The sequence below is a fragment of the Gorilla gorilla genome, chromosome 16 (genome assembly GCF_029281585.2).
Source record: "Gorilla gorilla gorilla isolate KB3781 chromosome 16, NHGRI_mGorGor1-v2.1_pri, whole genome shotgun sequence".
Classification (NCBI taxonomy): domain Eukaryota; kingdom Metazoa; phylum Chordata; class Mammalia; order Primates; family Hominidae; genus Gorilla; species Gorilla gorilla.
The window spans coordinates 96,807,561-96,830,809 of NC_073240.2; the positions used below are offsets into that span (position 1 = coordinate 96,807,561).

The 23,249-nt window shown below is 35.6% G+C and overlaps 1 long non-coding RNA gene across 2 annotated transcripts in view; it reads left to right on the forward strand.

The window, feature by feature from the left end:
- The window catches only part of LOC109023454 (uncharacterized), a 54,192-nt gene that overhangs the window by 25,279 nt on the left and 5,664 nt on the right, over positions 1 to 23,249 (forward strand). Inside the window, exon 3 of one of the 2 annotated variants that reach the window (XR_008671770.2) lies at positions 5,303 to 5,414. The exons of the other annotated variant lie outside the window; for it this stretch is intronic. This is a non-coding gene — a long non-coding RNA (uncharacterized lncRNA). Of the gene's footprint in view, positions 1 to 5,302; positions 5,415 to 23,249 lie in introns of those variants that run through there. 2 annotated transcript variants of the gene reach the window in all.

The following is a 23,249-nucleotide window of genomic DNA, read 5'->3' on the forward strand; positions in this document are numbered from 1 at the left end:
CTTACCCACCCATTTGAGGCAGGCTGACACTGAAACGTACCCCATCCCCCTTGTGGATGATTCTCACCTTCTGGTATTCACTCCCTCATGTAGCCCTTTCCCCTTGAGCGAGAGCTAGGCTGGTGATTGCTTCTAACCAATTGAATATGATAAATGTAATGGGAATTCACTTCCATGATTAAATTACAAAAGATGAGACCTTCCTTTTCTATCAGACTCTTTCTATTGCCTTCTGGATTTATATGCTTTAATAAAATAAGTGGTCATGTTGCAAAGGCCAGGTTGGCAAGGGATGGGGGTCCTCAGTCAAACAGCTCTCCAGATACTAGGTTCTGCTAACACCCTGAATGATCTTACAAGTAGATCATTTCCCTGAAGTGGGACTCTCAGACAAGGCCCCAGCCCCAGCTAACATCTCAATGGAAGCCTAGTCAAAGACCCTGAAATAGAGGACCTAGTGAAGCCACGCCTGAGCCCTTTACCCACAGAAACTGGGAAATAATGAATGTATCATTTTGAATTGCTAAGTTGGCTCTAATTTGTTACACAGTAATAGATAACTAATGTACTGTTCTGGTTAGTGTTAAGATTGCCTAACACATGTATGTATATATGTGTGTATACATGTATGTATGTATAAACTTATACATATGTATATATGTGTACATATACATATATGTGTATCTCCAGTTTGAATTCAACTAAATGGTTTTAGAATACATCCATAATTTATATAGAGAAATCGATGCTTCCAAATCATCAGAGAGCATGCATTAGCACATTTCAACCAATATGAGCCAACAGAGAAGATGAAAAATACAAATTTATGGTAAAGTGCAGAAATAGACAAAGTTAGGGTTAGAAAAAAGGGAAACCTTAAGATATGCAAATATTCGTTGTGCTAAATAAGAAAGGTGAAGCTGAATCAAACTTTAGGAAGCGTGTGAAATGCAAGCACAGACTCTGAAGGTTCATGTGCCTGTTGGTTTCTTTTCCCTTAAAGCAGCTTAAAAATGAGCCAAGCAGTTTGATAAGGGTTTTTTTTAAATCTATATACACTTCCTTTCTAAAAAAAGCCAAAGTCACACATTGTCTCAATTTGTGTTCACAAAAACCAGATGTATTTTTCTGAAAAGGATGCCTGCACTCCTGGCTCCCTTCCTCACTCCTCTATAGGTTCAGATAGAGCCCCAGTATTGTATCACAGACCATGAGATAAAACCTAAATTGTAAGGAAGTTGCACAAAGTAAAGCCTTCCAGTTGAAGTAATAACATAAAATGCATTTGTTGAGAGGCGAAGTTTTTATTTGTTACTATGGTTGCTGTTATATTTTAAGAATATATTGTAATGAATGATTTAATTATACTTCTACCCAGAGACTTTGCAGAAAGGATGCAATTTTAAAATGCGACAAATTGATTAAATGGCTTGTGCATGTGTATAATACACACTTTATGTGACTCTATGTGAAGAGGACAGTGGGATCAGTGATTTGATGGTTGACAGTAGAATGTTCAATTCGACCTCATTCCATGTTTTTCCCCTTGGACCCAGAGGATGGTGCCAAAAAATTTCAGTTGAAGCTTAAGCAGTTTCAGGATTTTTCTTTTGACTTATTAATAAAAGACAGCTGGTAAATTAGCTATTTTTGAGTTTAATAGCAGAGTTCACAATCAAATTTATCCATGTTTCCTCAACTCTTACTCCATGTAGGTAAAACTAAAAGAGCCATTTTAACTTGAACTTCGGATTCTGTGACAAATAGATACTCTTAAGGTGCTTTTACGTACACACTTCTGTGTATCAAGGCCTTTTCCTGTGTAAATGGATAAAAGGAAGAAGGTACCCAACCCACCCATTCTCAAATGACTCTACCCAGGATCCTTGCTTTGATTAGCTCAATCTCCAATTTAAAAATGCAAACATGCCTGAGACAGTTAATGCGTCAATACAGCCATACTTTAATATGGATGAGTTTAGTCTAAGATGCATTTCTGAACAATTTAAATGAGATAGATAGGGTTGGGGAGAATGGGATTTTGGATAAAAGAGAATAGGAAGGCCATGTTAGCTTAGAGGGAGAAAGTGCCATTCAATGCACAGTGCAGTGAGTGGGGTAAGTGGTTTGGAACAGCTTTCAAACACTAGGACAGGGAAAGAAGGGCTAAAAGCAGGACCACTGGTGTATACGTTTATGTACTGGAGTCTGTGATTGCAATCTTCCCAGGAAAAGAAACAAAAATGAATGATGATTAGGGGTGTGCAAATTCAACTTCCCCAGGTTTTCAGATAAACATTTTTAAATATTCTTTTTCAAAACTATTTTAAATAACTATTGCGTGTGTGTGTGTGCATGCACATGTGAAATCCTAAAATTCAAATTATTCCTGCCTTGATGTATTTTCTGATTCCAAAATTCTTGATAAGCTCTGCTAAGCTGATCTTTCTCTCCCATTTCACTGGTGCCCCAAACATGTGCTTTGGCCAGCTCTGGCTACAAATATATTGTTGTTCCAAGTTCTTACAAACAGAACACCAAAAACAAATTTTTCTGACCATTGATTATGCCTTCAAAACTACCATTTTTGTCATCTTTACCTGACATGTCCTTTAAAATGTGGTCTGCACAGAATGATTTAATTTCTTCACCAAATACTAACTTGCTCAATCCTTGCAACTTTTCTACCACATAGGGTTGGCAGATAAAATATAGGATGCCTAGCTAAAATCAAATTGCAGATAAACAAATACCGTGTTAATATAAGCATGTGCCAAATAGTTGCTAAATCTGGCACCTACAACCTCACATCTGAAAGTGTCCCTTACCAGGCTTTATGGACCATTACATGCAATGGCGGGACCATAAGTGGACCAGATACACAACATAGAATCTGAAGGACCATCTGCCCCATTTACTCAATGACTTTGGACACATCAAATATTTCAGAACTAATTGGAGGCACATCTTCTGTGTACACAGTACATGCTCTGAGTGTCAGTTTCAGTGCTGGCCATAACAAGGTAAAGCAACAGCTCTGTAGAAAAGCAGTGCTTCTGGACTCTGAAAATATAGTTTTCAAGTTTTATTCTTTTCAAGAGGCATTTATTTTTCTCAACAAAAACTTAAAGTGGAGGCCTAATGCATACAGTATACAAAAACAGAACTTCTGTGTTTGAGAGCAGAGACCTGACTTTGCAAATTCTTGGCTCTTCCTTCATTGAAGACCACGGCAATCTCCAGTGGAGACTGGAACATTTAGGGCTCCAGCTGACACAGCATGTAAACCACGCTTTTAGTCCACTGGCTTGAGTGTAATGCTGCTAGCAAGAGAAGACACTGAAGAGAAAAGAAGAGATAAGAGATGCATGATGGGCATTCTGGCCCCTTTTGCCATATTCTCTGTTAAAAGCCAACATAGTTCACTTTGGCATGAATGCCATCAAAATAAAGGTTTTTTTATTTTTTGCTGTTTTTTTCTTCCTGTTTGGCAATATAAGGAATTCTCTTGGCCATTTAATGATTTACTATGTACAAATTCCCATGTCCAGATTTGGCGAAACAGCCCATCTGGATCTGCCCTAGGCAAAGAAATAATATCTCTGGCTATATATAACATCGGTGTAAAGTATCTTAATATGGTTGGCCAGGTATGTGAATTCCCTGAAGGTATATGACCTTCATATATATATATATATATATATATATATATTTTTTTTTTTTTTTTTTTTTTTTTAAGAAGGCATATAGTTTAAGAAAGAAGGCAACTAATGGGCCACCGGGAGAAAGATTTTGTTTTGGCCAGGCTTCATTCAGGACAATTTTTCAACCTCACTTAGCTAAAGGCAATGCTAAAAGCCACTTAACTCAAAGATCTGACTGTGTTTGTGTAAGTGTTTTATTATTACCACTTTATGCAAGTCTAAGAAACATGACTCTGAATCGTAAGTGAATGAAGCAACTCTTTACCCTTTACAACCAGTTAGGTCTTTGGAGTTATTAAACCAGCAAAAAGAAAGTTTGTTCCAGTATTTAGACGGCAAGCGTGCTCACTAAATAAACCTCAACATAAATAAGGTTCTAAATCTATGCATTTATTAGGACTCTTTACCAGTGGTGACATTTCTTTGGCCTCTCTTGGAGTTTCTACTTTGCTTTTTTAGTGGAGACAATCACACTAGTAGGAAATATAGCATTGGTCATCTCTAATCTTCAGAACATGCCCTTCTTACAGAAGTATAATTTGGCAAGTCTCAGAAACATTTCTGTCAGAACAAAGGGATTGAGTAGGCACAAGCTGAGAACATTTTAGAGAGGGACTACTTCACTGTGTCAAGTGTTTACTTGGCACTCTACAGCATCTTCATGTTGGCTATAGACACACTTCAGCCACAAAGCTAAAAAGAGCAAATTTGCTTATCTGACTGCCTTTCCATGTTTCATTATCTTAAACCCATCAAAGGTACATTTATTTTACTGAAAACTTAGTAAGTCAGTGTCAGAGCTACTCTTCCCATTTTTACAAATGGAATTATACATCAACTTTCAATTACCAGGGATATCTGGTAGAAGAAAAAAATTCACAGATTAATTCTGAATCTTAATTTGGCAGTTGATTTCAGCCTTCCCTTCTTCAGAACAATTCTCGGTGAGCAGCCAGATGATCTAGAAAGTGACTGAATTGAGTAATAATAGTATCAATATTAATTATATGACTACGATTTTCGAAGTGTTTTCACATTCATCATCTCATTTAGTTTTCACAAACTCTCTGTGATTGAGACAGAAAGTGTGAGCTTTATTTCTCTTTCAACATGAGAAAACAGAGAATGAAAGTTCAGATCACTTGCCTAGGTATTTGGCCTGATTCTTTCTCTAGAATACTATACCTAGAGAATCCAAGATTTAGCAACCATAGTACCACTTTGTTACCTGTACATTCATATTTGGTGAGCTAACAATGAGCTCATGAATTGAGGATATAAATACAGCAAACCTGGTTTTTAACAAAATGTTTTAACACTTTCATGGGATTACTTCCCAAGATCCTGGGAACTCAATTTTGTGAATTTCCTAAGCACTGTGTGAATTTACTAAGCCCACCTTTCTCTTCTTTCTTTTTGTTCATGGTCGTTTTATTCTAATGAGTATTCTAGTCTATGGAACAATGTAAATCTTAAATGGTTTATACATTTTATGCTGTTAACAGGCCAAAATACAAGGCATCATTTACAATGGAAAATGGAATAACAAAGTTTTGTTCAAATGAAAGTGTCCTAACCTGTGCTGTTTTATATTCTAGATTCAAACACATGATCTAGAAGTTGAGAAGTTTCCAGAGAGTCAGATATCCTGCCTAAGATCTTTTCACTTCTTCTTACCACGTATAAATAAAAGACGACATTTTTGAGGCATGAAACACCAAGTCTAACACTCATTTGTCCTCTTATCATCTCCCTGTCTCTTCTGGCTGAAGAATCCAAAAGCCAGTATTCCATTCCTAGGTTTGGCAGAAGATGAGAAGCAGAGAAAAATGAAATGGAAATATCGGTCAGAGAATACTTGCCTTTATTGTATTTTCTTTCCTAAAACTAATTATTCTGGCTTGAGAAGGAAAAGAATAATAAAACGCTGTGAATCTTTACTTGATTTCAAAATTTGCTTAGAGCCAAAATATTGGGTAGGGCTTAGTTGAAAAGCTATTAGTTTTCCTTATGTTATCTACAAGTTCAAACCCTTTCATGTGGTCATTTTTCTATTATTTCATAACATATTTCCCGCCTTTCAACTAAAAAGTAAATACTCTGGTTTAGAAACAATAAATTTGGTTTTCACTTTTAAAATAGAGCTAGAATGTAATTTGAAGGGTCAGGTAAACTGATATTGTCAAAAATGCTAGCAGCCAGACTCACGAATTTACACCTCAGCCATTTCCAACATACTAGGAATTCTAAGTGTCTTGTCACCTCTTACATATTCTACTGAGAGACCACAGTCCTGGAAGGGGAAGCCTTCCTGTGTCCTTTCCACAGCTTCTCCTACTGAATAAATTTTATTTATCTTTCAAGATTCAGTGTAGGCATCAACTTCTCCTAGCCCTCCCTGACTTCCCAGTTGTGTTGTTAGCCCCTTGTGGATATCTCAGAATCCTAGACACTTTTCTTGGTGCCATTTGCACATGATTAAACCTGCAAGATGGACCTCATTTTTGCCATTTGACACATACAGAAGCCAAGGTTCAGTGAGGCACAAGAACCTGCCCAAGGTCATGGTTGATTCAGGATTTATTTGTGGTTTGAATTCAGAGCTCATCTGTAGACTGTACTCAAGGATTCTACCTGGGAAGGCAAGGTGGTTTATGTTACATGTACCTGAAGACTCATATCAACGTTATCGGTCAGCTTGGAAATGCTCACGGGGGAAATGTTCTAGGCTAAAATGCTAAGCAATGTGCTACAGGACTTTGCCATAGAAAGCTAGTTCAGTGAGCTACTTCATGGAAACAGGAACCCTTAATTGAATCAGTATTGGAAAGCCATACTATTCTTGGAGATTTGCAGCTCACATTAGCCTAGTTAAGGCTTTAAGAAATCCTGCAAGAAAATAACTGGTTGAACCTTATTTTATTCATTGGCTCTCAAACTTAGTTGATCATAGAGTATCCTTATCATCCTTTAGAAATAATGCTTCCTGGAGAAAAATGTTCGGCAAGGTAGAACCTGGGGGCCTTGAGAACCAATTTCCCCATCTGGAGCAGACTAGGAACAGTTCCTGAGGAAGACTCTTACTCCTCTAGGCTGAGGTGTAGGACATATCCACCATACGATTAAAGAACTTTCCCACTGCTCAGCACAGGATTAGTTGTCAAGGCATTAAGATGTTCCTTTCATCAGCTCCACATGGTATCTGTACTTCAGGTCTTTACGCAGGATGGCCTCCTGAAATTCTCTGCTTTCTTTTATGCTTATCAAGTATCTTAATGTGAGATGCACTACTCAGAAGTCTCATGTGTAACGCGGATGAAAAACAACCCCTGTGTTGGGAATAGGAGTGTGGATATCTACTCTCTAGAGTCATTTTCCACCACCTCCCACATGCACCAGAATGATCACCTCAAGGGCGTTTGGTTTAAATGCACTTTCTAAATTTTACAGTAGGTTCAGGCAAGATGAAAACAAAGTTAGATTTTTTCCTGCAATATTTTACCTATTCACACACTTGCTTTTACTGTATTTTATCTGGATGTTAGGTCACTGGAATACTTTAAGGACTGTACAATGAATGGTCCCATCAAAGTGAATATTTTAATTATTGTGTAGATGTTGGCAAGCCTCCCACCCATCATATAGCACAGTGTTTTCCAGATGAGAATCCATGGGACAATTTTCCCTCTCATCTCAATAACTGGAAAATCTCTCCCACTTGGTTTTAGCCTATGGCCTATTATCTTATAAATCTTTGTAACTGATCACATTTCCCACTTTGCTTTGATCTCTAGAAAGTAAATTTGATGCCAAAATTTTGTTTACTTTCAGCAACTTTGTAATATCCCCATGGAAGTTAGGCCTTGCATATTAGTCTTATTCTCTCCTTTTTCCTTATCAAAATTTTTCCTTTACCAGAAGTCCTTCCATTATTTGTATTTATTCTATATTCACACACACATATACATATATGCACACATACATGTACACCTATGTGCACATATTTATGAACAAATTTAAATCCTTTGTGGAATGGGCCAGGGCATAAAGAATTAGTGTGTGTGCACATCTATCTCAGTGTCTAGCTTAGTGCCTTATGATAGAAGGTGCTAGATAAACATTTCCAGATTAATAAGTGGGGAGATGAAATTTATGTGAAACATCTTCCATGTCAAATTCTCCAGTAGCTTTATTAATGCTAACCTTTCTATTACATCCATGCTGGAAAATGCTTCTGAAGCATTTGCCTTATTATCACTTACCAAAGGAACTTCACAAAAGACCCTGCTGGTACATAACTATGCGTCGCTGATGACAGCTGCCAGGGTGCAGTGCTGAGAAGTGCTGAGAAGGAGCTGGGGCTGACTCCAGGCCTGGAAAGTGCAGGGTTGGTTAATGTTGTCTCCATTTGATAGAGAAGGCGAGAGTTGTGCACTGCCACCAACTCACCATTCCTACCTAACGGGAATGTTCTCAACAAAATAACTTCTTTTGCCTATATCTAATCCATGACATAGAAAAGAAACCAGTGTTCTCTTAAACAAAGACATATTCGGCCACTTAATAATTTCCAAATTTTCATTTGTTTCTGCAGTTATTCCTCCAATTGGTGTCAAAATCAATTAAAGAAAGAATCTTTAGCTGGCATAGTTTTAATTCTGTTAGAACATTAATCTTCTATTGCCCTAAAGGTTTAGGATATCACTAAAACGCTTTCCCATTGATTCCCACATGTATTTTTCACACAAGCAAGATTAAAATATACGTAAGCATGTTTCCGAACATGCTGGTATAAAAACAGGGATTAAATTTTACTCACCACACTCCTAACTAAATTTCACAGATGTTTTATGTGAATTAAGGATTGTAAAACACTTAGAACAAAAGAGCAAGTGCAGTGATTACCTTAAACTCAGTTTTGATGCCAGACAAGTTATTGCATCTGTTACTAAATGGAATTTCAAATTAACAAATCTCTACAACCTGTTCATACCATTAAATGGAACCCTGGTATTTAAATGTCTAAATTGTAAAAATTTCAAGTCATAGGCATGAATTAATTTGTTTTGAAATTTAATACTTGTACGGAACTTGTACAATGGAAGGAAAATCGTTTCATGTAAGACAAATTATTTTCCAGAATTCTAGCCTGCCATAGTCTTTGACAAAATCATGTGACCTTTCTAACTAATTTTAATATTTTGGTTCAGTACTCATAGAATAATCTCCCCACTGCTGTTTCACATAAAGTTACTTCATTATCATCAAGAATCTGTATACAAAACCTTCTAAAATTTTAATCTTGGGGAAAAAATTAAAACATCGCTAAGTAGTAATCATTTTCCATGGAATGGTTGTATTTCTGAGTGTTCATGGCATTACTTTATCCAAATATATCTCACATAGCTATATTCCCTGAAAGGTATAAAATAAAGTGGATTGAGATGGATTAGACTAATTAATGGATATGAACTGGCCTTTCACCCTAAGAGTTGTGGACAAGTTCACTCTAGGAACTTAAATCAGGATTTGCTGTTCTAAGCCCTAGTAGACATCAATTCACATCATATAATTTGGCAGAGTTGGCCCAGAAATGAACTTGCTGTGGATTTGATCCTCCCAGTCATAGTTGGGGCAGCATAGGGAAAGAAAATAAAAGCATGTACAGACACACACATCCAAACCATTGCAAGTGTCTGAATTTTGTGAAAAAGATCGAAGGCTCCACTTTAAAAGGTTCTACTTGAATGTATTGGCTACCAATGAAAATCTTACAAAATAACATTATATTTTAGTTCATCACTCTGCTTTTAGTTAAGTTGAAGACTGAGAAGTAATCTATTTATTTATACCCTCATTTAAGCCTAGTGGATATTCATCCTGTATAACAAATAGTATTCGAGGCATATAAGCATCATCAACTTTTACCTGAATTCCTCTGTAGCCTGATTAAAAATAAATTCCATAAAGAAATAACATTTTCCCAAAGAGCATACCTTTTTTGAAAATATATATCTTATTGCATTTACAAACAAACTCATTGTAAATATAAATAAATATACATATGTGTGTTTGTTTTAGTCTTATTTATAACTAGCCTATGAGACAGCTTTTCTGTGAGTACCCCACTTTCTGTCCTAAACAAAAATCATGGACAGCTATCCCAATGATGAGAGTCACCAGTCAAGCCAGGACAGAAGGTCCCAGAGGAACCCCCTGCCAACTGAGTACTGCAGGGCTTGGGGCCACGGGTCAGCCAGCCAGTGAGGGCGCTGAGCTGGTTTGAATAAGAAAGCTGTAAATGACAGAGGGGCGGATGGATTTCAGGGAAGCCTTCTGTCACGGTGACCATGCTAGCATGATGAAGCACTGCTTGGGGCCTTGGAGAATAAGATTGCTGTTAGTGAATATTTGTACACTTGGCAGTAAGAATATTATTTTACTGTTAATGCAATTTTCTCAATACTTGGTGGCTGAAATACACAGCACAACCTTTTCTTAAAGGTCACGTATCCAAAAAAAAAGGAAAGGAATCCTATTTTCTAAAAACAAAATATTCTTTTGTTAAAGAAAAAGAAAAAAAAAAGCTATGTGAAGTTCATGCCAGATCTGAAGAGTTTTAGCTGAGACACTTATTTGTCTGCAGTCAATGCAAAATTTGTTACACGTTTTTAAGTTCTAAATGCAGAATTCATTTGAATAGATGTTAGAGGCCTCTACCTGAAACATCCACATCCAGTAGTAACAAGTGTGATTAGAATACGTTACAGCAGCCTCCTAGTGGATTTAGCTTAAATAAGCTCTGCCTCATCTCCGCATTTCTGTTTTTAGGGCATTTGAAAATATGTTCCATAAAGTAATAAATAAGTTGATACCAAGATATTTACATGTCTTATTAATAAAATTATAATCATTGTACATAGGGAATACCAGTTAACTCTCCTTAGCAATAACTTTCGGGCTGTTCCTTAGATTTACAGCTGATGATTGATTTAGGAAGGGTGAAATAAAAATTATTATGCGATTTTGTAAGTATGAAATTTTATGAAAAATCAAATTGTGCACACAGAGCAATGGAATTTGGCAAGTAACTTCCAGTGCAGCATTATATTGTAATTATTAGATAACTATGCTTTCTGTTTCTGATCTGTAAAGGAGCCAAAATAAATTGTTTTAGTTTACAAACTCTTTTCTATTATCTGTCTTAGCACCTCCCAACCCACTATTTTTTCTCCCCTCAGCTTCAGTGGGATGTAAGCCATCTTTGTGTTCTTAATATTAGGACAGAGAATAAGAAGTCATAAAGATTCTACAGATTTATAAAGATCAATCGTGTGTTCTTTTTCCTTTTAATACATTGTTAAAAAGACTTTCTGCATCAAAGTCTATGATAAGTTCATTCTGATGAGAAAATTAGAAAGTCGGATGTATTTATACCAGTCATGGGGAATGTGCACATAGTTAAATAGGTCATTTCCAATTTTAACAATTCCACCCCCAATTTCATTCAGCATCTTTGACACAGAAACCCAGTTTAACTCCTCCTGGGAGGGGTAAAGCCCTGGAGCAGCAATTCCCTGAGTGGGGCTGGCGCATCCCTGGGATAGCTCCTTTACTTAAGGAGACTTTCTCCAACGTGCTGCTGCTCCCGGCAGATGTGCTGGTGAGACACCAGGGAAGGAAAAATTATTTAAAACATAAAAGGAAATTCACAAAATGTATTAACTGCTATGACTGAAGGGGACCAAAGAGACACTGGTTGTTAAAAAAAAAAAAAAAAAAAAAAAGTAAAATAAGGGCCCCAGATTTGAGCTCATGTATGTTTACTCATCTGTAAAAACATTTAGTGTGCTACGCATACCTTTATTTCCTTTCTAATTTTATATGGCGTGTTTAAGCTCGGGGATTTCTTTGTAGAACAATTAGTTTACAATTGGCAAAGATGCCAATGACTAGTTTCTTCTCATTGGAGAAAGTTAATTAATTTCTTCCTCGTTGGCTTTTGCTAATGGAGGCAAAGATTGCATTCAATACCGTTTTTGCTGTGTTTACCAAAAGCCGGAGAAGCCAAAACCTCTTGCCAAGTTTCTTCAAGTTGCAATCTGGAATCACCTTTAACTGCCCGCATAATTTGTTGAGACTACACACAGAAGAAATAATGTATGTAGTAAATGTCTTGCAAGGAATAACAATGGTTACTGATACAGAGGCGGATGGCAGAGTAAATTGGGTCATTGACCTTGAACCTCTAAAGGCCCGAGGTTAGATCTGGATTAAATCACGAGTGAAATGATCACAGAGGTTTTGCTTCAAAAATTAGCACTCAGGTTGATTCACTTTGACAGGAAAAGGCGAGGGTGCCAGTGACTAAATTAAATAGAATTAGATTGTTATGCCTAAGTGGGGCATCTGTTGAGGATGAAGCTTTATTCTCACACATCTTAACCTACTGAATACCCAAGTTGGATTTTTTTAATAATATATGGTATAAAAATAGTTTTGAGATGGTATAAAGGATATCAAGATAGCATAAGAGGCTAAAAATGTACAGTGGCTGCACTAATTTGGCAAAAATAGCTTAGAACTTAATTACAGTTGAGTGGCAGTCCTTGGAACAGAAAGTATTCTGTTAAGTTTATATTCAGTTTCCCCCGTTACCAAGTCTCTCCCCAGTATTTGGGAAAATATCTCCAGTCATCTGATGAATGCTGTGATTGTGTGGGACCTAAAATCTCAAAAGGAAGACCTATTTTAAAAAAGAAGTAAGTCTATATTTGATAAGAGGTACCATTTTTAATGAGTATTGTGAAAGTTCCAGAAACTATGTAAAATATTATATTATTATAATTATTTCAATTGCTTTCCAAAGTATAGCATAAGAAAATTTCAAGTGATACAAAAACAGAAATTATGTAGTTATAAAGTCATTCCTTTAATTTTAATTATTTCACTTCAAGAAAATTGCATTTTATTTACTTTTTAAATAAGTATCACATTCACTTATTTTTTGAATAAGTATCACATTCGATTCAGATTTCGAAAGCTAGTACAATAAAAATTACCCATTAGCCCGTGTTCATTTCATTCTTTTCTCATCCTATAAATATTTTTGTGAATGTTCTAGAGATATTTTTACTCAGATGCAATAACCAAATGTATATATGTATATGTAGAGTATGTGTGTGCATATGTATATTGGATACATTGTTTTGCTGTAACAATATATATTTAAAATTATTTTGTATCAGTAACAAAGAGGCTTATTATGCTCTTAATTAGCCATATAATAGTTTACCTAGTTTTCTTTCAATCCTCAGTTGTATAAAGGGGAAAGTATTGGTGCGGTGTCAGTATTTGTGAAGTGACTTTTTAACATGTCCCAATCTCTCTTTTATACAAAAATAAAGATAAAAAGAAAAGAAAATAGATGGTAGAGATGTACATAATCTTAAGAAAATTAAGGCAAAGCTCTGCCATAGTGAGATAAGTAGGAGCCATGAAATTCAGTAACATAAGATGTGGGGTTATGTTAAGGGGAGGATGTTGAAGAGATCCAGGCCAGCATGCAGAGTGATTCAGCCAGGAAGTCTCAGAGTGTTGCTGTGGGATTCCCGTCCACCCACATTCCATATGCACTTTGGTACCACCTGATCGCACTTGTCTACTCTGGCTTAAATATCAGTGAGGATCCTCCATCCTTCAGCTGGGTGGAATTTCCAAGACAGTGGCCATGATTCCAGGACCCTCTCACTTCATTGGTATCCATGTTGTTCAACTGATCCAGAGAGAGGCGGTCAGAAGGCTCCTAGGAGAGCTGCTATCTGTGTCTTAGCTTCCCAAGACCAGATAATTTGCTATTTATCTTTCCTGTCTTGCCCTTGACACCATATTTCACTACCCACATCTTTGAGATAAGAACTGTTCAAACTGCATAGGTCCACCATGAACATCAACCCTGCACAAAACTATATTCTCCATGCAAATTGATTATGCATGCTCTGTTGATCAAATATGCTGGCGTAACTATCTGTGTTATTACCTTCCTTAGGCCTGTCTATAGGACACCTTGAATGAGGACTATAAGACATGGAGATGTGGTGGTGTTTACAGATGAGATGCTACTAGATTCAGGGTACCCAGACTCCCAGTGCCATTGCCTTTCAATCTCCATATTTTTTAACATTGTTAGGTGTCTTTCCTCAACCAGATGAGGAGCTCAGTGTGATTATATCTTCTATTTCTTCTGTAACCATGTCCTAATGAGCTTGACCTAAACAGATTTTTTAAATGCTTATCTAATGCTTCACATATAGTTGATAGCAAATAAATGTGTGTCTCCTGCGTGACTTTCTCCCTTCCTTCAAAGCATAGGTTCTGAAGCTAAAATCGCTCTTACTAGATAAACAATCTCCTCCTTGGCAGGCACCAGTGCCTGACACATGATAAGCACTCAATACATGTTTGTGGAACCCAATGATTTGAAAGTGAATCCAGAGTTTACTGGTCTTTACTAAAACTCTGAATCTCAACCTCTCACACTATGAAAAGGGTATTATAAATACTTCGGGAAAGGAGGAGAGGGAAGGGAAAGGGAGGGAAGAGGAAGACAAAGGAGGGGAGTGGAGGGGAGGGGATGGGATACAAAAGGAGAGGAGGGAAGGTAAGAGGAAGAAGAAAATCTCTTACAGTAACTGATGTATATAGTAGGTGCTTATCTAAACGGGATTCACATTTTCACTTTCTTCAGCATCCTCTCTATGTGTTAAGCCATCTCCCTTTTTTCTCTACTCTTTTATTCGTAAGTATGAATGATTATCCTAAGAAAGCCCCAGGGGCTCATGAAGTCCTACAGTTAACTAAATTCAGCATTTAGTAAGCTCAAATATGTTCCTAGGTAGCAACAGGACAGTCAACCAAAAACCCCAAGCTCAGGGGAAACTAGATTTTTAGTAGTACCCATGAACCCCATTTATAGCTTCACTACTACTCAAGGGATCCCAAAATCTGGCATAACATTTTGGTTTGTAATAGTCAACAACACTGAAACTCATAATCACCAACAGTAGAACGTCTGCTTGCCTAGTCTGTCTTCTATAAATTAGAATTTTAAAACTGTTATTGTCAACATTGATTACAAATGAAGATATAGGAAAGTCAGGAGTTAGGAAAGTTGATTCCCTGGGTCACAGTGGGTGGACTAGAATTTTCTGTTATCCACAATGAACAAAAGTTACTGCTACCCCCAGCTTTTTATTTTGGAAATGTTCAAGTCTATGAAAGTCGTGAAAGATTAGTACAATGAACACCTAAATACCTAGCAGCTGGATTCACCGATGATTAATATTTTGCTGAATCATGTGAAAGTAAGCTGCAGATATCAAATTCTGCTCATCTAAACACTTCACGGAGCATCTCTTCAAGTGCAGAGGCATTCACTACATCAAGTAGTTATCCCACCCAAGAAAGTTAACATTGATTGAAAATGCCTTCCAACTGCATTTTTAAACCACATCTTGTGTGTGCTTGCCCTGGGGGATTTTACTCTTGGAGAATTCTGCTCTATTAACTCTGATGATGGGTGCTCAGAATCCCACCCCTTAATAGAAGCCGAAGGGCAGGGAATTCAGAGGAAAGAACAGTCTTTGAAGGTGCATAAACTTTGATTTGAATTCTAGCTTTGCCATATGGTATCCATGAACTTGACCAAATTTAACCACAACTAGCCTCCCATAATAAAAGACAGGGACAAGAACACCTATGTCATTTGACTGCTAGGAGATTACATGAGACAAGGGATAAAAAGAGGCTGACCCATCGTTGATCCTCAATAAATATTGGTTATTTTCTTATGTGGTCCATACCAACAACAACAAAAAATGACCACACCTTGGAATTTTCACAGAAAAAGATATCAAAAAGACAAAGGCAAAAACAGAAAAAAAAAAACCAAACAACAACAATAAAGCAAACTCTTCCTGAAGTTTCAGACAGATCACAGGAAAGGGGCTGAATGAGAGAAAATACTTGGGACTTCTCCATTGACATTCTCCAGCTTGTCTGAAACAAAATGACAGCAATTGTGTTGGATCTCCCCAGTTGGAGAATGTGTCAGGATTTTAGGAATAAATACATATATATATTTATATATATATATTTATACATATATATATTTATAAATATATATATTTCTAAATATAAATATATAAAAATTTATAAATATGAATATATGTATAAATGTATATTTATAAATATATATACATTTATATATACATATATTTATATATATATATACATATATATATACACATATATATTTGTTTATTTTCCTTAAGGAGTTTATCTAAATTTTTTAAACTTTTATTTTAGATTCGGGGTACATGTATAGGTTTGTTACATAGGTAAACTCGTGTGTGTCATGGAGGTATGTTGTACAGATTATTTTCTCACCCAGGTACCAAGTCTAGTACCCAATAGTTATTTTTTCTAATCCTCTCTCTTCTCCCACCCTCCATCGCCCAGTAGGCCTCAGTATCTGTTGTTCCCCTCTTTGTATCCGGGAGTTCTCAACTTTTAGCTGCCATTTATAAGTGAGAACACGTAGTATTTCGTGTTCTGTTCCTGCATTCGTTTTTTTAAGGATGATGACCTCCAGCTCTACCATGTTCCTGCAAAGGACACAGTCTCATTCTTTTTTATGCCTGCATAGTATTCCATGGTGTATATGTACCACATTTTCTTTATCCAGTCTACCATTGATGGGTGTTTAGGTTGATTCCATGTCTTTGCTATTGTGGATAGTGTCACAATGACCATATGTGTGCATCTAAATTTAATAAAACATTAATAATGTAAGTAGTGGTGGCAGAAATTAGCAAGAAAACCTACTTTCTACCTATTCTATTTCAATCTGAATCTTGCCAGACAACAGAACGAGCTCCAGCTTAGGTACAGTGTTTTATTGATGTCTCTAAAAATCCCAGTTTGTTAAAAAGTATCAGGCCTACATTCTGAGGTGAGTAACCAAAAAGAAAAAGGCATCAGTAAAGGGGTTCACATTTTCTAATGCATTTTCGGGACCAGCCACCATCTAAACACTCCATACATATTTTCAATTAATCCTAATTAGACAACCTGTACACAAAGGAATCACAAATAAGCAAAGTGAAGCTGAGTATTAAGTGTTTCTTTTAGAATGCCTTAAAAAACACAATGTCGAGAATTCATCTTTAAGCTTTTTGAGAAGACTGAGTTATCTATTTCTTCCTTCTTCCTTTGTTTAAATACATTACGTTCATCAGAGGAGTTATAAGACGTTAGGTTTTATATGGGCACAAGAAGTAATTGAAGCCAGTGGTAATGCCTAATGTTGTTTTAATTAAGCCCTCAATTAAGAATTTTAAAAGTTCCAACCTCAGATCTCTCTGTGGTTAGGTACCTGACCTTGGGCAATCTTTTCCCACATAACAGGGACCCTATTCTTTTAAATAAAAATGTATATTGAATAAGGAACTGAAGTTTTAAGTAGATAACAGCTGATACGGACTTTTTTTCCCCTTTCGGACCACCAGAAAATTAAATATTTTTGCAACTCAAAACAATGCTGCTGTGAGTTTCATCGAGTTTCCATTTCCATGCTGCCTCCAAACTTCCTGATTCCAGCTGGGATCGTGATCAAAAATGCAAAAACATATGTAGAGAAGTTATTCTTCTGGAACATCTGACCGGAAGCAGGAAATGCAAGATATCTCACGGGACTGCCTGTTATCAAAATATACCCACTCCAGCACTGCAAAGACAAGAGAAGTTTGCTTGTTCAACACCCAGATAAAGAGGATTATAGAACATTCTGCTATAGATGCAGCACTGGGAAATGATATGGGACAGAAATGCCCCCTGTAAGTTCTAGTCCCTGACCCACGCTGTATCATTACGTGGTCTTGCAAAGTCCCCCTTAACCTCTGCCTGCCTCATTAAACACGTCTACACAACAGACTTTTACAGTAATGACTTTAAAGCACGTCTCCCTTAACAAATCTTGTAAATGGGAAAATCTTATTATTATCCATGGATAAAATGGAAATTTATACTCATAGTAACTGCTAAAGGTTACCATACACTCCATCCCAATGCTCAAAAAGCAAACTGATTTTGCTATTTGAATTTAAAATTACACATTTTGTTTTTCCTGTAAGTCTTGAAAATATTTACTTGAGCTTTTCCAATAAAATCAAATTTCATGAAAACATGTATTTTAATTACATGGTAACTAAGTTTTATTCTCTTTTTAAAAAATAGAAGAAATTGAAGGGAAATATTCTTCAAGAATTCTAGCCAGGTATTCTAAACCCATCCATCATAAAATCATTGGCACACAGCAGGCAACTGGAAAAAGGATACCTTTTAACCTCAACTGGCATAAACGTGTGTATTTATTTTTAAGAAGTGAAATATAAACAGACATGCTGAGAGCCAAGTGTTTTATGAATTAAAAAAAAGATTTCACACACACACACACACACACAAACACACACACATACACACACACACATATACATATAAAACTTTCCCCAGTGGGCCACAGAGGATTTATGTGGATGTGAACTCTATTTACTGTTAGTATTAAGGAAATAGTGGCTTTTTAACAAGTTACTCATGCCTGGAAAAAATCCCAGTTTTGCAAGTTATCCAAGATTCTTTGCCAACTGTCCGTGGGAATCATTGGGATGGGAAAAGTTCAAATTTGTTTTAAAAGAATTTGCTTAATGGAAAATTTAAAAAAAAAGTAGAAGAAAACCAGTAACCCACTGTGCTAATCTTTTGGTTAAATAAGAATAAAATATGGTCTAGTTACTTTATTTTTCTTCGGTATTATTTTAAGAAAAGGAAAAAAAACAAAAATTTTCCATTTTTATGTTATCTCATAAAATCACATTTAGGACTTTATTTCAGTTATCCAAGGGTCTGATGACTTGCTGGCTTTGATTAGCCTAAGATTATACCAAAAGGGGCCTGGGGACTCTGGTCAGAGGCATTAAATCAGATGACTTGACATGGCTTATCTTATGTCATTTTCTTTAAGATTTTTTTTTCTGTTCCAATCAAACAGCACAGTCTACTTACATTATTGCTGTCAATTTCAAAACTACAAAACACTAAAAAAGCCAACATTAAAAGTTGTGTCATTTACAATTAGAAAACAGGAATAATTGTATCTTTTCTGGAACCTAAAAGGTGCCCAGCAGTGTTCCAAGTTCTTTTATATATATTAATGCCTTTCAAGTTTCCTTCCAGCCTTACGGTTTTACTCTCCTTTCACAGGTGGGGAAACTGAGGCTCAGGGAGGTTAATTTCCCCATGCCACACAAACAGTAAATGGCAAAGCTGGGGCAGAAACCCAGGTGATCAGGTTCCAGAGTGCCTGCTTTAATCTCGTAAATTATACCGCTTCTGAGAAAATATAATGCACAATTTTTTTAACCAAGAGATTTTATTAGAATATATCACAAGTTAATGTGATTTTAATTTGCTATGACAGAACCCATATTTATAGAGTAAGAAATGATAAAATGGAAACTTTGCTTTTCCACTTATGATACAACAGATGTGAAATAGTTTCTCTTGCAGCCATCCATGCAATGGGTGTGCTTGTTCTAGTTTTATTCTGCAAAAGGACACTTGGGCAGAAGCATCAAATATAACTGGGCTCATATAGACAGACAGTTCTCAACTAAGTAAACAAACAAAGAAACCCTTCTTCCTCCCCCCAAAAAATCATAGTTTCCTGTCCAGAAAAGCAAAACGGTAAAAGGAAAAATTCTACATATTTCCTATTTCAAAAATAGTGTTAAGAAAGGTGGCTCTCCTGGGTAGACATTTGATTAAAAAGAGTTTTCCACTCTCTTAATATTTATATTTTTCAAAGATACGGTTGAGCATATTCTAGAGATTCTGTCCATCATTTATTTTTAGCATTCATGCTCTTAGAAAGAAATAGTGCTTCGGGTTCTTTTGTTCTGTGCATTTATATTCTTTGATTTTTTCAGAATTTAATATCTAGGTGATTGCTTTTACTTGGCACGATTGGGAAACACTGCCAGTCCAGATCTAAATATTTTCACATACAATAATAACAACAAAACTGTACTCTGCTGAGCTCTGCTGATTTATAGAGCTTCAAAAAATGGGTTTCAGATGTGATTTTGCCAAGTTGTAAACCAAGAAGTCTTAATTTAAATTTTTCCTGACAGGAAGCTAATTCTTCACCTGAGATAAAGTATTTTAGTATTTTCACACACATAAAATAAGGTTTATAAATTGCATTCAAGCTGGTATTATTCGCACTATGGCTTTTTTAATACCTTGACATGCAACATAAGTGTACAATATTTTCACTGGGTAGAGTCCCATTGGAATGACTAAGACAAGGTTTATGCTACTGATTCTAGTTATAATTTCTACAGTAAAAATACTAGTCAGCATTATTTTATATGATTCGGTTGAAATTTACATACACTTGAGAGTTGAGATTGCAACTTAAGTTATAAAAGAAAGCCTAAGTTTCTAATTAATATCCATGAACTTCTCTAAGAACCACACTATCAATGGAAGTAATAACCATGCACGCATATTTTTGAAAATTAAAATTAACAATATTGTCTTCACAAGTCACAGAAGAATGTCTGTATGCCATGATTATTTTGCATTTTGCCATTAAAATATGCATAATAAAGGTGGCATTTCAAATCCAATTTTGAAAAATTGAATTATTCACCAAATCCTGTTTTATTGGCTATCACTGGGCAAAAAATAAAGTTAGATTCCTTCTTTACATAATTTACCAAAATAAACTCCAGAGATATTAAAATTTAACTAAAAAGAAGAAAAAGCAAAGAAAAAATAAGTGAATAATTATTTTCACTCAGTGAACATGTCCCAGCACATAGTAAGCTTTCAATAAATGCTAGTTATAATTATTGCAAGAGTAAATTCTTTCTAAGCAGAAAACCAAAGGAACAATGATTGATAGATTTCACTACACTAGCAAAACAAATTTTGAAGTAAAAGATCACTGTAAGAAAATGTAAGGCAAATAAAAACCTAGGTACAAATTTCAAAATATTTGACCTACCAAAAGATAATATCCTTTATAAATAAAATAGTCTTATAATTTAATAAGAAAATGATCAGCACTTGGTCAGTACAAGTCCTGGTCAGTACTCGGCAAGTACTCGGTCAGTACATTTATGAATATAGATAAAATTTCATAAGTCAAAAAAAGGCAAACTAATTTGTTACAATTTCTACTTTTTCAGATTGGCGTTAGTGTAAGACAGTGAAGTTTTGTGTGTGGTGATACAAAGCGATAGAAGCTTTTCAGAGCACAACATGCTTTAACCTAGAAATTTCACTGTTAGGAATTTCTATATTTAGGAATATCCTATGGAAAATAAGTGGGGGGTATTCACTAAAACAGAGGTCCAAGAATGATCATTGCAACAGTATGTATAACAGCAAAAGTTTGAAAGCAACTTAGGTTTACAGAAATATTAGATTACGTGCAGAAAATACAGAAAGCACACAATGAAGTATTATCTAAACAAAAATATCTAGAAATATATTAAAAGACATAAAAACTTATTCACATAATAATGTAAACTGAAAGATCTAGTTGCAAAACAATATGAACATGATTTTATGTACAGGTGTATAGATGTGTGTAGGAGAAAATAATCCCTCCTTTAACCACACACAAATGTGTACGAGAAACAAAGTAGAATGGCTGGATTGTCTTCCTCTTCTTTCTCCTTTGTTCTTTCATGTTTCTGCACTTTCAATTTTTCCTCAATTGATCATATACTGCCATTGTGATTTTAATGCAAGATCTTGAGGCTATTGCTTTATTAACTCAGAGTTTAAAACACTCCCCAATTGTTTACTATTTTATAAAAACAAGTACCTGAATACTTTGAAAACTCAACAGGTATGAAAAGTTTTAATTACATTAAGAGTCAGAGTCTTACAAAAACTTTATATTACATGAATTAACAATTTAAGACACATGAAGGTGGAAATCCAGGAGTCTACCCTCAGTCCTCTTGCTTCTCTGCTCTTAGAAATTAGAAGCCAATGGTATTTTTAATGTTGAAAGCGACATGTTTATGGAAACCCAGGGTAACCATTAAGTTATCAACTACTACTTTTTTGTGTTTTCTTTAGAGGGTCACAGTATTATTTTAACCAAGGTTAGTTGGGTTTTTGTTTTTGTTTTCAGTATTTTTTTCCTGGTCTTACTTTGTTGATGTGGAAAGTAACTTAAACTTTATGGCCCATTTGAAACAAGATTATTTATATCTGTGTGGCAATGTCTGCGTGTGCATGTAATTTATACGCCACTGCTATTGCTTCTCAAACTCCTCCTACTTGTTGGATTTATTTCCATTGTAAGCTTGTTATTTTTCACTTTAGTTAGTTAGAAATTAGAAAGTCGGAAGAAAAGTTTCCTTAACCAAGGATGCACAATTGTTTTTTTTTTGTGTGTGTGTGTACTAGTTTCCTGCTTGACTTTTGTCTTTTTGTTTAGTGTTTGAAACTTAGCTTTTCTTAGGTGAGAACTGAAAACTCCAGAGTGAGTATTATGATGTTAAAGATGGCTTTAATTCATCTACTTAAACATTAGTTTAGACAATTATGCCAAGAATACTATGATGGAGAATACACCAGCGAAATATTCCTTTGAAAAATTATCTATTTAATCAACAAGGCCACAGAATATTTATAAATCAAATTGGGGCTTTATATCTTTAGTACAAATGAGAAGTCCTTCATGTTAATTTTAATTCCAGAACTTTGGGTTCTACGATTCTAACTTATCATACTACAACATAGAGACATTTTCCCTCAGGAGTTAAAATGTCATGCTTAAATAGAGTCATATTTCCAAACATAAGAGCATTAAAGATGGCCTGATACTATATTTGAGAAAAGAGAGGTTTGTGATGAAATGTTCACTGTGGTCACTGCATTTTTCGATGCTTCCTGACAAAATTGTTTGTCATTTCCTTTGAGCTGGTATGTGTAATCATGAACCATTTTTTAAATGTTTTCTATTTTTGGTGTCTGTCATTATACAGCATGGTTGTCTGAGGAAGAAATTTAACTGAGCCTCTAGGCCTTTCGGGATGCGCATCATGATCTAAAACCCTTTTCACCCTTTCTTCCTCCCTCCATCCTAAATGTATCAAACCAAGTGTCTCCAAATGGTGACTCCAAATGGTGGCCTCCATAGAGGAAACATGAATATTGATCAGGGTAGGCCTTTATTTCTTTAATTTTCACATTCCTAACTTTTCCATAATGTGAAAATTTCATATTCTGTTTCTCCACGCCCCTCTCTGATCAGGCCTGAGATTCCAATTTCACTGAATAATAAAGTTTCCATTACAAGCACCCTCTAATCTTTTCTGTTCATGAAAGATAAAGAAAAAGGGTTAACTGTTCAAAAGGAAAGTTGAGATAAATTCCAATATTCAAAAAAATGTGAGAGGA